Source organism: Poromitra crassiceps (assembly GCF_964638095.1).
Source record: "Poromitra crassiceps genome assembly, contig: HAP1_SCAFFOLD_103, whole genome shotgun sequence".
Classification (NCBI taxonomy): Eukaryota; Metazoa; Chordata; class Actinopteri; order Beryciformes; family Melamphaidae; genus Poromitra; species Poromitra crassiceps.
Window position 1 is genome coordinate 221,377 of NW_028152239.1, and position 13,836 is coordinate 235,212.

Here is a 13,836-nt window from a genome sequence, read left to right on the forward strand (position 1 = left end):
AGCGGAGAGGTACTTGTACATGAGAGCGGAGAGGTACTTGTACATGGAGCGGAGAGGTATTTGTACATGGAGCGGAGAGGTACTGTCGACACTTGACATTGAGCGGAGAGGTACTTGTACATGGAGCGGAGAGGTACTTGTACATGAGAGCGGAGAGGTATTTGTACATGGAGCGGAGAGGTACTGTCGACACTTGACATTGAGCGGAGAGGTACTTGTACATGGAGCGGAGAGGTACTTGTACATGGAGCGGAGAGGTACTTGTACATGGACCGGAGAGGTACTTGTACATGGAGCGGAGAGGTACTTGTACATGGAGCGGAGATGTACTTGTACATTGAGCGGAGAGGTACTTGTACATGGAGCAGAGATGTACTTGTACATGGAGCGGAGATGTACTTGTACATTGAGCGGAGAGGTACTTGTACATGGAGCGGAGAGGTACTTGTACATGGAGCGGAGATGTACTTGTACATGGAGCGGAGAGGTACTTGTACATGGAGCGGAGATGTACTTGTACATTGAGCGGAGAGGTACTTGTACATGGAGCAGAGATGTACTTGTACATGGAGCGGAGATGTACTTGTACATGGAGCGGAGAGGTACTTGTACATGGAGCGGAGAGGTACTTGTACATGGAGCGGAGAGGTACTTGTACATTGAGCGGAGAGGTACTTGTACATGGAGCGGAGAGGTACTTGTACATTGAGCGGAGAGGTACTTGTACATGGAGCGGAGAGGTACTTGTACATGGAGCGGAGATGTACTTGTACATTGAGCGGAGAGGTACTTGTACATGGAGCAGAGATGTACTTGTACATGGAGCGGAGAGGTACTTGTACATGGAGCGGAGAGGTACTTGTACATGGAGCGGAGAGGTACTTGTACATGGAGCGGAGAGGTACTTGTACATTGAGCGGAGAGGTACTTGTACATTGAGCGGAGAGGTACTTGTACATGGAGCTAGGGCTGGGTATCAAGTTTCGATACTTACTTGGCACCGAAATGGAAACATCGATACTAAGGGGTATCAAAGCCTCCCTTGTCAATCGATACCAATTTTCGATACCAAAACAAAACAGCGTCATTGAGCCTATAAGCATGCGACATGCTTGCACGCCGCGCTCTAATACGGCTGGTGATTGGCTGTCATGTAGAGGCATGCAGGAAACGTTACGCCCACTTTAGCCGGTGTGTTTGTTGTGACTGTGAGCCAGGCGTGCGGTGCGGATAGTATACAAGAAGTTAGCCACTCAAGCTACTCCTATCCTGGATTACCATATGGCGAAGATGATGAAAAGCAGGAAAAGAAACAGAAACAACACGGACTGGTTTCCACAGACAAGAGAAATAATTGAGAGGTGGGTCAGCTCAGCTTACCGCAAGTTAGCGGTTATCAGATCCCTCAGTCTGACAAATCCATGCATCTGGCTGTGAGTTGTAGCATTAGATCGTTTAATTAATTGCCGCCGTAACGTTATGCGCAAGCGGGCATTGTGTATTTTTAGCAACTCGTTAACAAACGCTGATGTCATGATAGTTTGTTGAATGTAAATGCGATTCATTTATATTGATTGGCTAGTCAGTGAAGTTGAGCTGTCTCGTCAGATTTGACAAGAATGACGTTCTGTTGCAGCAGTGAGCACACTGATCTGCAACGCTAGCGTTAATGTTTAATTAATTAGCGTTATGTGCAAGCGGGCAGTTATCGCCCATGTATTTTTAGCAACTCGTTAACAAACGCTGATGTCATGATAGTTTGTTGAATATAAATGCGATTCACTTTGTGGCATATAAGGCTATATTGATAGGCTAGTCAATGCTCAACTAGTCTTCCATGCATGAAGTGGAGCCATCTCATCAGTTTGTACAAGAATAGAGTTCTGTTGCATCAGTGAGCATTAAACCCTGATTTGCAACTCTCTGTTTTGCACTGAAAACTATTCCACTGATTTATTTGTTTTAGCTACATTTCTTTCCTTTGTAGTACTCCAATATTTTTTGTAGGGACGGCAATACGTTTAGAGAACTTAAAGTTATGTTAAATACAGTAGGTTTTATTTTTTTCTGCTGTAAAACTTAAGATGGGGGGAAACTAAAGATTTGTAAAATAATTTCAATGTGTAATGCAGTTTTATTTTTGTTAAAATGGATTTTTCTAAAAATTGGTATCGAAAAAAGTATCGTTCAGGAACCGGTATCGATATCGAAAAATTTTGAACGATACCCAGCCCTACATGGAGCGCAGATGTACTTGTACATTGAGCGGAGATGTACTTGTACATTGAGCGGAGAGGTACTGGTACATGGAGCGGAGATGTACTTGTACATTGAGCGGAGAGGTACTTGTACATGGAGCGGAGAGGTACTTGTACATGGAGCGGAGATGTACTTGTACATTGAGCGGAGAGGTACTTGTACATGGAGCAGAGATGTACTTGTACATGGAGCGGAGAGGTACTTGTACATGGAGCGGAGAGGTACTTGTACATGGAGCGGAGAGGTACTTGTACATGGAGCGGAGAGGTACTTGTACATTGAGCGGAGAGGTACTTGTACATGGAGCGGAGAGGTACTTGTACATTGAGCGGAGAGGTACTTGTACATGGAGCGGAGAGGTACTTGTACATGGAGCGGAGAGGTACTTGTACATGGAGCGGAGAGGTACTTGTACATGGAGCGGAGAGGTACTTGTACATTGAGCGGAGATGTACTTGTACATGGAGCGGAGATGTACTTGTACATGGATCGGAGAGGTACTTGTACATGAGAGCGGAGAGGTACTGTCGACACTTGTACATTGAGCGTAGAGGTACTGTCGACACTTGTACATTGAGCGGAGAGGTACTTGTACATGGAGCGGAGAGGTACTGTCGACACTTGTACATTGAGCGGAGAGGTACTTGTACATTGAGCGGAGAGGTACTTGTACATTGAGCGGAGAGGTACTGTCGACACTTGTACATTCAGCGGAGAGGTACTTGTACATGGAGCGGAGAGGTACTGTCGATACTTGACATTGAGCGGAGAGGTACTTGTACATGGAGCGGAGAGGTATTTGTACATTGAGCGGAGAGGTACTTGTACATTGAGCGGAGAGGTACTGTCGACACTTGTACATTCAGCGGAGAGCTACTTGTACATGGAGCGGAGAGGTATTTGTACATTGAGCGGAGAGGTACTTGTACATGGAGCGGAGAGGTACTTGTACATAGAGCGGAGAGGTACTTATACATGGAGCGGAGAGGTATTTGTACATTGAGCGGAGAGGTACTTGTACATGGAGCGGAGAGGTACTTGTACATGAGAGCGGAGAGGTATTTGTACATGGAGCGGAAAGGTACTGTCGACACTTGTACATTGAGCGGAGAGCTACTTGTACATGGAGCGGAGAGGTACTTGTACATGAGAGCGGAGAGGTACTTGTACATGGAGCGGAGAGGTATTTGTACATGGAGCGGAGAGGTACTGTCGACACTTGACATTGAGCGGAGAGGTACTTGTACATGGAGCGGAGAGGTACTTGTACATGAGAGCGGAGAGGTATTTGTACATGGAGCGGAGAGGTACTGTCGACACTTGACATTGAGCGGAGAGGTACTTGTACATGGAGCGGAGAGGTACTTGTACATGGAGCGGAGAGGTACTTGTACATGGACCGGAGAGGTACTTGTACATGGAGCGGAGAGGTACTTGTACATGGAGCGGAGATGTACTTGTACATTGAGCGGAGAGGTACTTGTACATGGAGCGGAGAGGTACTTGTACATGGAGCAGAGATGTACTTGTACATGGAGCGGAGATGTACTTGTACATTGAGCGGAGAGGTACTTGTACATGGAGCGGAGAGGTACTTGTACATGGAGCGGAGATGTACTTGTACATGGAGCGGAGAGGTACTTGTACATGGAGCGGAGATGTACTTGTACATTGAGCGGAGAGGTACTTGTACATGGAGCAGAGATGTACTTGTACATGGAGCGGAGAGGTACTTGTACATGGAGCGGAGAGGTACTTGTACATGGAGCGGAGAGGTACTTGTACATGGAGCGGAGAGGTACTTGTACATTGAGCGGAGAGGTACTTGTACATTGAGCGGAGAGGTACTTGTACATGGAGCTAGGGCTGGGTATCGAGTTTCGATACTTACTTGGCACCGAAATGGAAACATCGATACTAAGGGGTATCGAAGCCTCCCTTGTCAATCGATACCAATTTTCGATACCAAAACAAAACAGCGTCATTGAGCCTATAAGCATGCGACATGCTTGCACGCCGCGCTCTAATACGGCTGGTGATTGGCTGTCATGTAGAGGCATGCAGGAAACGTTACGCCCACTTTAGCCGGTGTGTTTGTTGTGACTGTGAGCCAGGCGTGCGGTGCGGATAGTATACAAGAAGTTAGCCACTCAAGCTACTCCTATCCTGGATTACCATATGGCGAAGATGATGAAAAGCAGGAAAAGAAACAGAAACAACACGGACTGGTTTCCACAGACAAGAGAAATAATTGAGAGGTGGGTCAGCTCAGCTTACCGCAAGTTAGCGGTTATCAGATCCCTCAGTCTGACAAATCCATGCATCTGGCTGTGAGTTGTAGCATTAGATCGTTTAATTAATTGCCGCCGTAACGTTATGCGCAAGCGGGCATTGTGTATTTTTAGCAACTCGTTAACAAACGCTGATGTCATGATAGTTTGTTGAATGTAAATGCGATTCATTTATATTGATTGGCTAGTCAGTGAAGTTGAGCTGTCTCGTCAGATTTGACAAGAATGACGTTCTGTTGCAGCAGTGAGCACACTGATCTGCAACGCTAGCGTTAATGTTTAATTAATTAGCGTTATGTGCAAGCGGGCAGTTATCGCCCATGTATTTTTAGCAACTCGTTAACAAACGCTGATGTCATGATAGTTTGTTGAATATAAATGCGATTCACTTTGTGGCATATAAGGCTATATTGATAGGCTAGTCAATGCTCAACTAGTCTTCCATGCATGAAGTGGAGCCATCTCATCAGTTTGTGCAAGAATAGAGTTCTGTTGCATCAGTGAGCATTAAACCCTGATTTGCAACTCTCTGTTTTGCACTGAAAACTATTCCACTGATTTATTTGTTTTAGCTACATTTCTTTCCTTTGTAGTACTCCAATATTTTTTGTAGGGACGGCAATACGTTTAGAGAACTTAAAGTTATGTTAAATACAGTAGGTTTTATTTTTTTCTGCTGTAAAACTTAAGATGGGGGGAAACTAAAGATTTGTAAAATAATTTCAATGTGTAATGCAGTTTTATTTTTGTTAAAATGGATTTTTCTAAAAATTGGTATCGAAAAAAGTATCGTTCAGGAACCGGTATCGAAATCCAAGTATCGAAACGGTATCGATATCGAAAAATTTTGAACGATACCCAGCCCTACATGGAGCGCAGATGTACTTGTACATTGAGCGGAGATGTACTTGTACATTGAGCGGAGAGGTACTGGTACATGGAGCGGAGATGTACTTGTACATTGAGCGGAGAGGTACTTGTACATGGAGCGGAGAGGTACTTGTACATGGAGCGGAGATGTACTTGTACATTGAGCGGAGAGGTACTTGTACATGGAGCAGAGATGTACTTGTACATGGAGCGGAGAGGTACTTGTACATGGAGCGGAGAGGTACTTGTACATGGAGCGGAGAGGTACTTGTACATGGAGCGGAGAGGTACTTGTACATTGAGCGGAGAGGTACTTGTACATGGAGCGGAGAGGTACTTGTACATTGAGCGGAGAGGTACTTGTACATGGAGCGGAGAGGTACTTGTACATGGAGCGGAGAGGTACTTGTACATGGAGCGGAGAGGTACTTGTACATGGAGCGGAGAGGTACTTGTACATTGAGCGGAGATGTACTTGTACATGGAGCGGAGATGTACTTGTACATGGATCGGAGAGGTACTTGTACATGAGAGCGGAGAGGTACTGTCGACACTTGTACATTGAGCGTAGAGGTACTGTCGACACTTGTACATTGAGCGGAGAGGTACTTGTACATGGAGCGGAGAGGTACTGTCGACACTTGTACATTGAGCGGAGAGGTACTTGTACATTGAGCGGAGAGGTACTTGTACATTGAGCGGAGAGGTACTGTCGACACTTGTACATTCAGCGGAGAGGTACTTGTACATGGAGCGGAGAGGTACTGTCGATACTTGACATTGAGCGGAGAGGTACTTGTACATGGAGCGGAGAGGTATTTGTACATTGAGCGGAGAGGTACTTGTACATTGAGCGGAGAGGTACTGTCGACACTTGTACATTCAGCGGAGAGCTACTTGTACATGGAGCGGAGAGGTATTTGTACATTGAGCGGAGAGGTACTTGTACATGGAGCGGAGAGGTACTTGTACATAGAGCGGAGAGGTACTTATACATGGAGCGGAGAGGTATTTGTACATTGAGCGGAGAGGTACTTGTACATGGAGCGGAGAGGTACTTGTACATGAGAGCGGAGAGGTATTTGTACATGGAGCGGAAAGGTACTGTCGACACTTGTACATTGAGCGGAGAGCTACTTGTACATGGAGCGGAGAGGTACTTGTACATGAGAGCGGAGAGGTACTTGTACATGGAGCGGAGAGGTATTTGTACATGGAGCGGAGAGGTACTGTCGACACTTGACATTGAGCGGAGAGGTACTTGTACATGGAGCGGAGAGGTACTTGTACATGAGAGCGGAGAGGTATTTGTACATGGAGCGGAGAGGTACTGTCGACACTTGACATTGAGCGGAGAGGTACTTGTACATGGAGCGGAGAGGTACTTGTACATGGAGCGGAGAGGTACTTGTACATTGAGCGGAGAGGTACTTGTACATGGAGCAGAGATGTACTTGTACATGGAGCGGAGATGTACTTGTACATTGAGCGGAGAGGTACTTGTACATGGAGCAGAGATGTACTTGTACATGGAGCGGAGATGTACTTGTACATTGAGCGGAGAGGTACTTGTACATGGAGCGGAGAGGTACTTGTACATGGAGCGGAGATGTACTTGTACATGGAGCGGAGAGGTACTTGTACATGGAGCGGAGATGTACTTGTACATTGAGCGGAGAGGTACTTGTACATGGAGCAGAGATGTACTTGTACATGGAGCGGAGATGTACTTGTACATGGAGCGGAGAGGTACTTGTACATGGAGCGGAGAGGTACTTGTACATGGAGCGGAGAGGTACTTGTACATTGAGCGGAGAGGTACTTGTACATGGAGCGGAGAGGTACTTGTACATTGAGCGGAGAGGTACTTGTACATGGAGCGGAGAGGTACTTGTACATGGAGCGGAGATGTACTTGTACATTGAGCGGAGAGGTACTTGTACATGGAGCAGAGATGTACTTGTACATGGAGCGGAGAGGTACTTGTACATGGAGCGGAGAGGTACTTGTACATGGAGCGGAGAGGTACTTGTACATGGAGCGGAGAGGTACTTGTACATTGAGCGGAGAGGTACTTGTACATTGAGCGGAGAGGTACTTGTACATGGAGCTAGGGCTGGGTATCAAGTTTCGATACTTACTTGGCACCGAAATGGAAACATCGATACTAAGGGGTATCAAAGCCTCCCTTGTCAATCGATACCAATTTTCGATACCAAAACAAAACAGCGTCATTGAGCCTATAAGCATGCGACATGCTTGCACGCCGCGCTCTAATACGGCTGGTGATTGGCTGTCATGTAGAGGCATGCAGGAAACGTTACGCCCACTTTAGCCGGTGTGTTTGTTGTGACTGTGAGCCAGGCGTGCGGTGCGGATAGTATACAAGAAGTTAGCCACTCAAGCTACTCCTATCCTGGATTACCATATGGCGAAGATGATGAAAAGCAGGAAAAGAAACAGAAACAACACGGACTGGTTTCCACAGACAAGAGAAATAATTGAGAGGTGGGTCAGCTCAGCTTACCGCAAGTTAGCGGTTATCAGATCCCTCAGTCTGACAAATCCATGCATCTGGCTGTGAGTTGTAGCATTAGATCGTTTAATTAATTGCCGCCGTAACGTTATGCGCAAGCGGGCATTGTGTATTTTTAGCAACTCGTTAACAAACGCTGATGTCATGATAGTTTGTTGAATGTAAATGCGATTCATTTATATTGATTGGCTAGTCAGTGAAGTTGAGCTGTCTCGTCAGATTTGACAAGAATGACGTTCTGTTGCAGCAGTGAGCACACTGATCTGCAACGCTAGCGTTAATGTTTAATTAATTAGCGTTATGTGCAAGCGGGCAGTTATCGCCCATGTATTTTTAGCAACTCGTTAACAAACGCTGATGTCATGATAGTTTGTTGAATATAAATGCGATTCACTTTGTGGCATATAAGGCTATATTGATAGGCTAGTCAATGCTCAACTAGTCTTCCATGCATGAAGTGGAGCCATCTCATCAGTTTGTACAAGAATAGAGTTCTGTTGCATCAGTGAGCATTAAACCCTGATTTGCAACTCTCTGTTTTGCACTGAAAACTATTCCACTGATTTATTTGTTTTAGCTACATTTCTTTCCTTTGTAGTACTCCAATATTTTTTGTAGGGACGGCAATACGTTTAGAGAACTTAAAGTTATGTTAAATACAGTAGGTTTTATTTTTTTCTGCTGTAAAACTTAAGATGGGGGGAAACTAAAGATTTGTAAAATAATTTCAATGTGTAATGCAGTTTTATTTTTGTTAAAATGGATTTTTCTAAAAATTGGTATCGAAAAAAGTATCGTTCAGGAACCGGTATCGATATCGAAAAATTTTGAACGATACCCAGCCCTACATGGAGCGCAGATGTACTTGTACATTGAGCGGAGATGTACTTGTACATTGAGCGGAGAGGTACTGGTACATGGAGCGGAGATGTACTTGTACATTGAGCGGAGAGGTACTTGTACATGGAGCGGAGAGGTACTTGTACATGGAGCGGAGATGTACTTGTACATTGAGCGGAGAGGTACTTGTACATGGAGCAGAGATGTACTTGTACATGGAGCGGAGAGGTACTTGTACATGGAGCGGAGAGGTACTTGTACATGGAGCGGAGAGGTACTTGTACATGGAGCGGAGAGGTACTTGTACATTGAGCGGAGAGGTACTTGTACATGGAGCGGAGAGGTACTTGTACATTGAGCGGAGAGGTACTTGTACATGGAGCGGAGAGGTACTTGTACATGGAGCGGAGAGGTACTTGTACATGGAGCGGAGAGGTACTTGTACATGGAGCGGAGAGGTACTTGTACATTGAGCGGAGATGTACTTGTACATGGAGCGGAGATGTACTTGTACATGGATCGGAGAGGTACTTGTACATGAGAGCGGAGAGGTACTGTCGACACTTGTACATTGAGCGTAGAGGTACTGTCGACACTTGTACATTGAGCGGAGAGGTACTTGTACATGGAGCGGAGAGGTACTGTCGACACTTGTACATTGAGCGGAGAGGTACTTGTACATTGAGCGGAGAGGTACTTGTACATTGAGCGGAGAGGTACTGTCGACACTTGTACATTCAGCGGAGAGGTACTTGTACATGGAGCGGAGAGGTACTGTCGATACTTGACATTGAGCGGAGAGGTACTTGTACATGGAGCGGAGAGGTATTTGTACATTGAGCGGAGAGGTACTTGTACATTGAGCGGAGAGGTACTGTCGACACTTGTACATTCAGCGGAGAGCTACTTGTACATGGAGCGGAGAGGTATTTGTACATTGAGCGGAGAGGTACTTGTACATGGAGCGGAGAGGTACTTGTACATAGAGCGGAGAGGTACTTATACATGGAGCGGAGAGGTATTTGTACATTGAGCGGAGAGGTACTTGTACATGGAGCGGAGAGGTACTTGTACATGAGAGCGGAGAGGTATTTGTACATGGAGCGGAAAGGTACTGTCGACACTTGTACATTGAGCGGAGAGCTACTTGTACATGGAGCGGAGAGGTACTTGTACATGAGAGCGGAGAGGTACTTGTACATGGAGCGGAGAGGTATTTGTACATGGAGCGGAGAGGTACTGTCGACACTTGACATTGAGCGGAGAGGTACTTGTACATGGAGCGGAGAGGTACTTGTACATGAGAGCGGAGAGGTATTTGTACATGGAGCGGAGAGGTACTGTCGACACTTGACATTGAGCGGAGAGGTACTTGTACATGGAGCGGAGAGGTACTTGTACATGGAGCGGAGAGGTACTTGTACATGGACCGGAGAGGTACTTGTACATGGAGCGGAGAGGTACTTGTACATGGAGCGGAGATGTACTTGTACATTGAGCGGAGAGGTACTTGTACATGGAGCAGAGATGTACTTGTACATGGAGCGGAGATGTACTTGTACATTGAGCGGAGAGGTACTTGTACATGGAGCGGAGATGTACTTGTACATGGAGCGGAGAGGTACTTGTACATGGAGCGGAGATGTACTTGTACATTGAGCGGAGAGGTACTTGTACATGGAGCAGAGATGTACTTGTACATGGAGCGGAGAGGTACTTGTACATGGAGCGGAGAGGTACTTGTACATGGAGCGGAGAGGTACTTGTACATGGAGCGGAGAGGTACTTGTACATTGAGCGGAGAGGTACTTGTACATGGAGCGGAGAGGTACTTGTACATTGAGCGGAGAGGTACTTGTACATGGAGCGGAGAGGTACTTGTACATGGAGCGGAGAGGTACTTGTACATGGAGCGGAGAGGTACTTGTACATGGAGCGGAGAGGTACTTGTACATTGAGCGGAGATGTACTTGTACATGGAGCGGAGATGTACTTGTACATGGATCGGAGAGGTACTTGTACATGAGAGCGGAGAGGTACTGTCGACACTTGTACATTGAGCGTAGAGGTACTGTCGACACTTGTACATTGAGCGGAGAGGTACTTGTACATGGAGCGGAGAGGTACTGTCGACACTTGTACATGGAGCGGAGAGGTACTTGTACATGAGAGCGGAGAGGTATTTGTACATGGAGCGGAGAGGTACTGTCGACACTTGACATTGAGCGGAGAGGTACTTGTACATGGAGCGGAGAGGTACTTGTACATGGAGCGGAGAGGTACTTGTACATGGACCGGAGAGGTACTTGTACATGGAGCGGAGAGGTACTTGTACATGGAGCGGAGATGTACTTGTACATTGAGCGGAGAGGTACTTGTACATGGAGCAGAGATGTACTTGTACATGGAGCGGAGATGTACTTGTACATTGAGCGGAGAGGTACTTGTACATGGAGCGGAGAGGTACTTGTACATGGAGCGGAGATGTACTTGTACATGGAGCGGAGAGGTACTTGTACATGGAGCGGAGATGTACTTGTACATTGAGCGGAGAGGTACTTGTACATGGAGCAGAGATGTACTTGTACATGGAGCGGAGATGTACTTGTACATGGAGCGGAGAGGTACTTGTACATGGAGCGGAGAGGTACTTGTACATGGAGCGGAGAGGTACTTGTACATTGAGCGGAGAGATACTTGTACATGGAGCGGAGAGGTACTTGTACATTGAGCGGAGAGGTACTTGTACATGGCGCGGAGAGGTACTTGTACATGGAGCGGAGAGGTACTTGTACATGGAGCGGAGAGGTACTTGTACATGGAGCGGAGAGGTACTTGTACATTGAGCGGAGATGTACTTGTACATGGAGCGGAGATGTACTTGTACATGGATCGGAGAGGTACTTGTACATGAGAGCGGAGAGGTACTGTCGACACTTGTACATTGAGCGTAGAGGTACTGTCGACACTTGTACATTGAGCGGAGAGGTACTTGTACATGGAGCGGAGAGGTACTGTCGACACTTGTACATTGAGCGGAGAGGTACTTGTACATTGAGCGGAGAGGTACTTGTACATGGAGCGCAGAGGTACTTGTACATTGAGCGGAGAGGTACTTGTACATGGAGCGGAGAGGTACTTGTACATGAGAGCGGAGAGGTACTTGTACATGGAGCGGAGAGGTACTTGTACATTGAGCGGAGAGGTACTGTCGACACTTGTACATTCAGCGGAGAGGTACTTGTACATGGAGCGGAGAGGTACTGTCGATACTTGACATTGAGCGGAGAGGTACTTGTACATGGAGCGGAGAGGTATTTGTACATTGAGCGGAGAGGTACTTGTACATTGAGCGGAGAGGTACTGTCGACACTTGTACATTCAGCGGAGAGCTACTTGTACATGGAGCGGAGAGGTATTTGTACATTGAGCGGAGAGGTACTTGTACATGGAGCGGAGAGGTACTTGTACATAGAGCGGAGAGGTACTTATACATGGAGCGGAGAGGTATTTGTACATTGAGCGGAGAGGTACTTGTACATGGAGCGGAGAGGTACTTGTACATGAGAGCGGAGAGGTATTTGTACATGGAGCGGAAAGGTACTGTCGACACTTGTACATTGAGCGGAGAGCTACTTGTACATGGAGCGGAGAGGTACTTGTACATGAGAGCGGAGAGGTACTTGTACATGGAGCGGAGAGGTATTTGTACATGGAGCGGAGAGGTACTGTCGACACTTGACATTGAGCGGAGAGGTACTTGTACATGGAGCGGAGAGGTACTTGTACATGAGAGCGGAGAGGTATTTGTACATGGAGCGGAGAGGTACTGTCGACACTTGACATTGAGCGGAGAGGTACTTGTACATGGAGCGGAGAGGTACTTGTACATGGAGCGGAGAGGTACTTGTACATGGACCGGAGAGGTACTTGTACATGGAGCGGAGAGGTACTTGTACATGGAGCGGAGATGTACTTGTACATTGAGCGGAGAGGTACTTGTACATGGAGCAGAGATGTACTTGTACATGGAGCGGAGATGTACTTGTACATTGAGCGGAGAGGTACTTGTACATGGAGCGGAGAGGTACTTGTACATGGAGCGGAGATGTACTTGTACATGGAGCGGAGAGGTACTTGTACATGGAGCGGAGATGTACTTGTACATTGAGCGGAGAGGTACTTGTACATGGAGCAGAGATGTACTTGTACATGGAGCGGAGAGGTACTTGTACATGGAGCGGAGAGGTACTTGTACATGGAGCGGAGAGGTACTTGTACATGGAGCGGAGAGGTACTTGTACATTGAGCGGAGAGGTACTTGTACATGGAGCGGAGAGGTACTTGTACATTGAGCGGAGAGGTACTTGTACATGGAGCGGAGAGGTACTTGTACATGGAGCGGAGAGGTACTTGTACATGGAGCGGAGAGGTACTTGTACATGGAGCGGAGAGGTACTTGTACATTGAGCGGAGATGTACTTGTACATGGAGCGGAGATGTACTTGTACATGGATCGGAGAGGTACTTGTACATGAGAGCGGAGAGGTACTGTCGACACTTGTACATTGAGCGTAGAGGTACTGTCGACACTTGTACATTGAGCGGAGAGGTACTTGTACATGGAGCGGAGAGGTACTGTCGACACTTGTACATTGAGCGGAGAGGTACTTGTACATTGAGCGGAGAGGTACTTGTACATGGAGCGCAGAGGTACTTGTACATTGAGCGGAGAGGTACTTGTACATGGAGCGGAGAGGTACTTGTACATGAGAGCGGAGAGGTACTTGTACATGGAGCGGAGAGGTACTTGTACATTGAGCGGAGAGGTACTGTCGACACTTGTACATTCAGCGGAGAGGTACTTGTACATGGAGCGGAGAGGTACTGTCGATACTTGACATTGAGCGGAGAGGTACTTGTACATTGAGCGGAGAGGTACTGTCGACACTTGTACATTCAGCGGAGAGCTACTTGTACATGGAGCGGAGAGGTATTTGTACATTGAGCGGAGAGGTACTTGTACATGGAGCGGAGAGG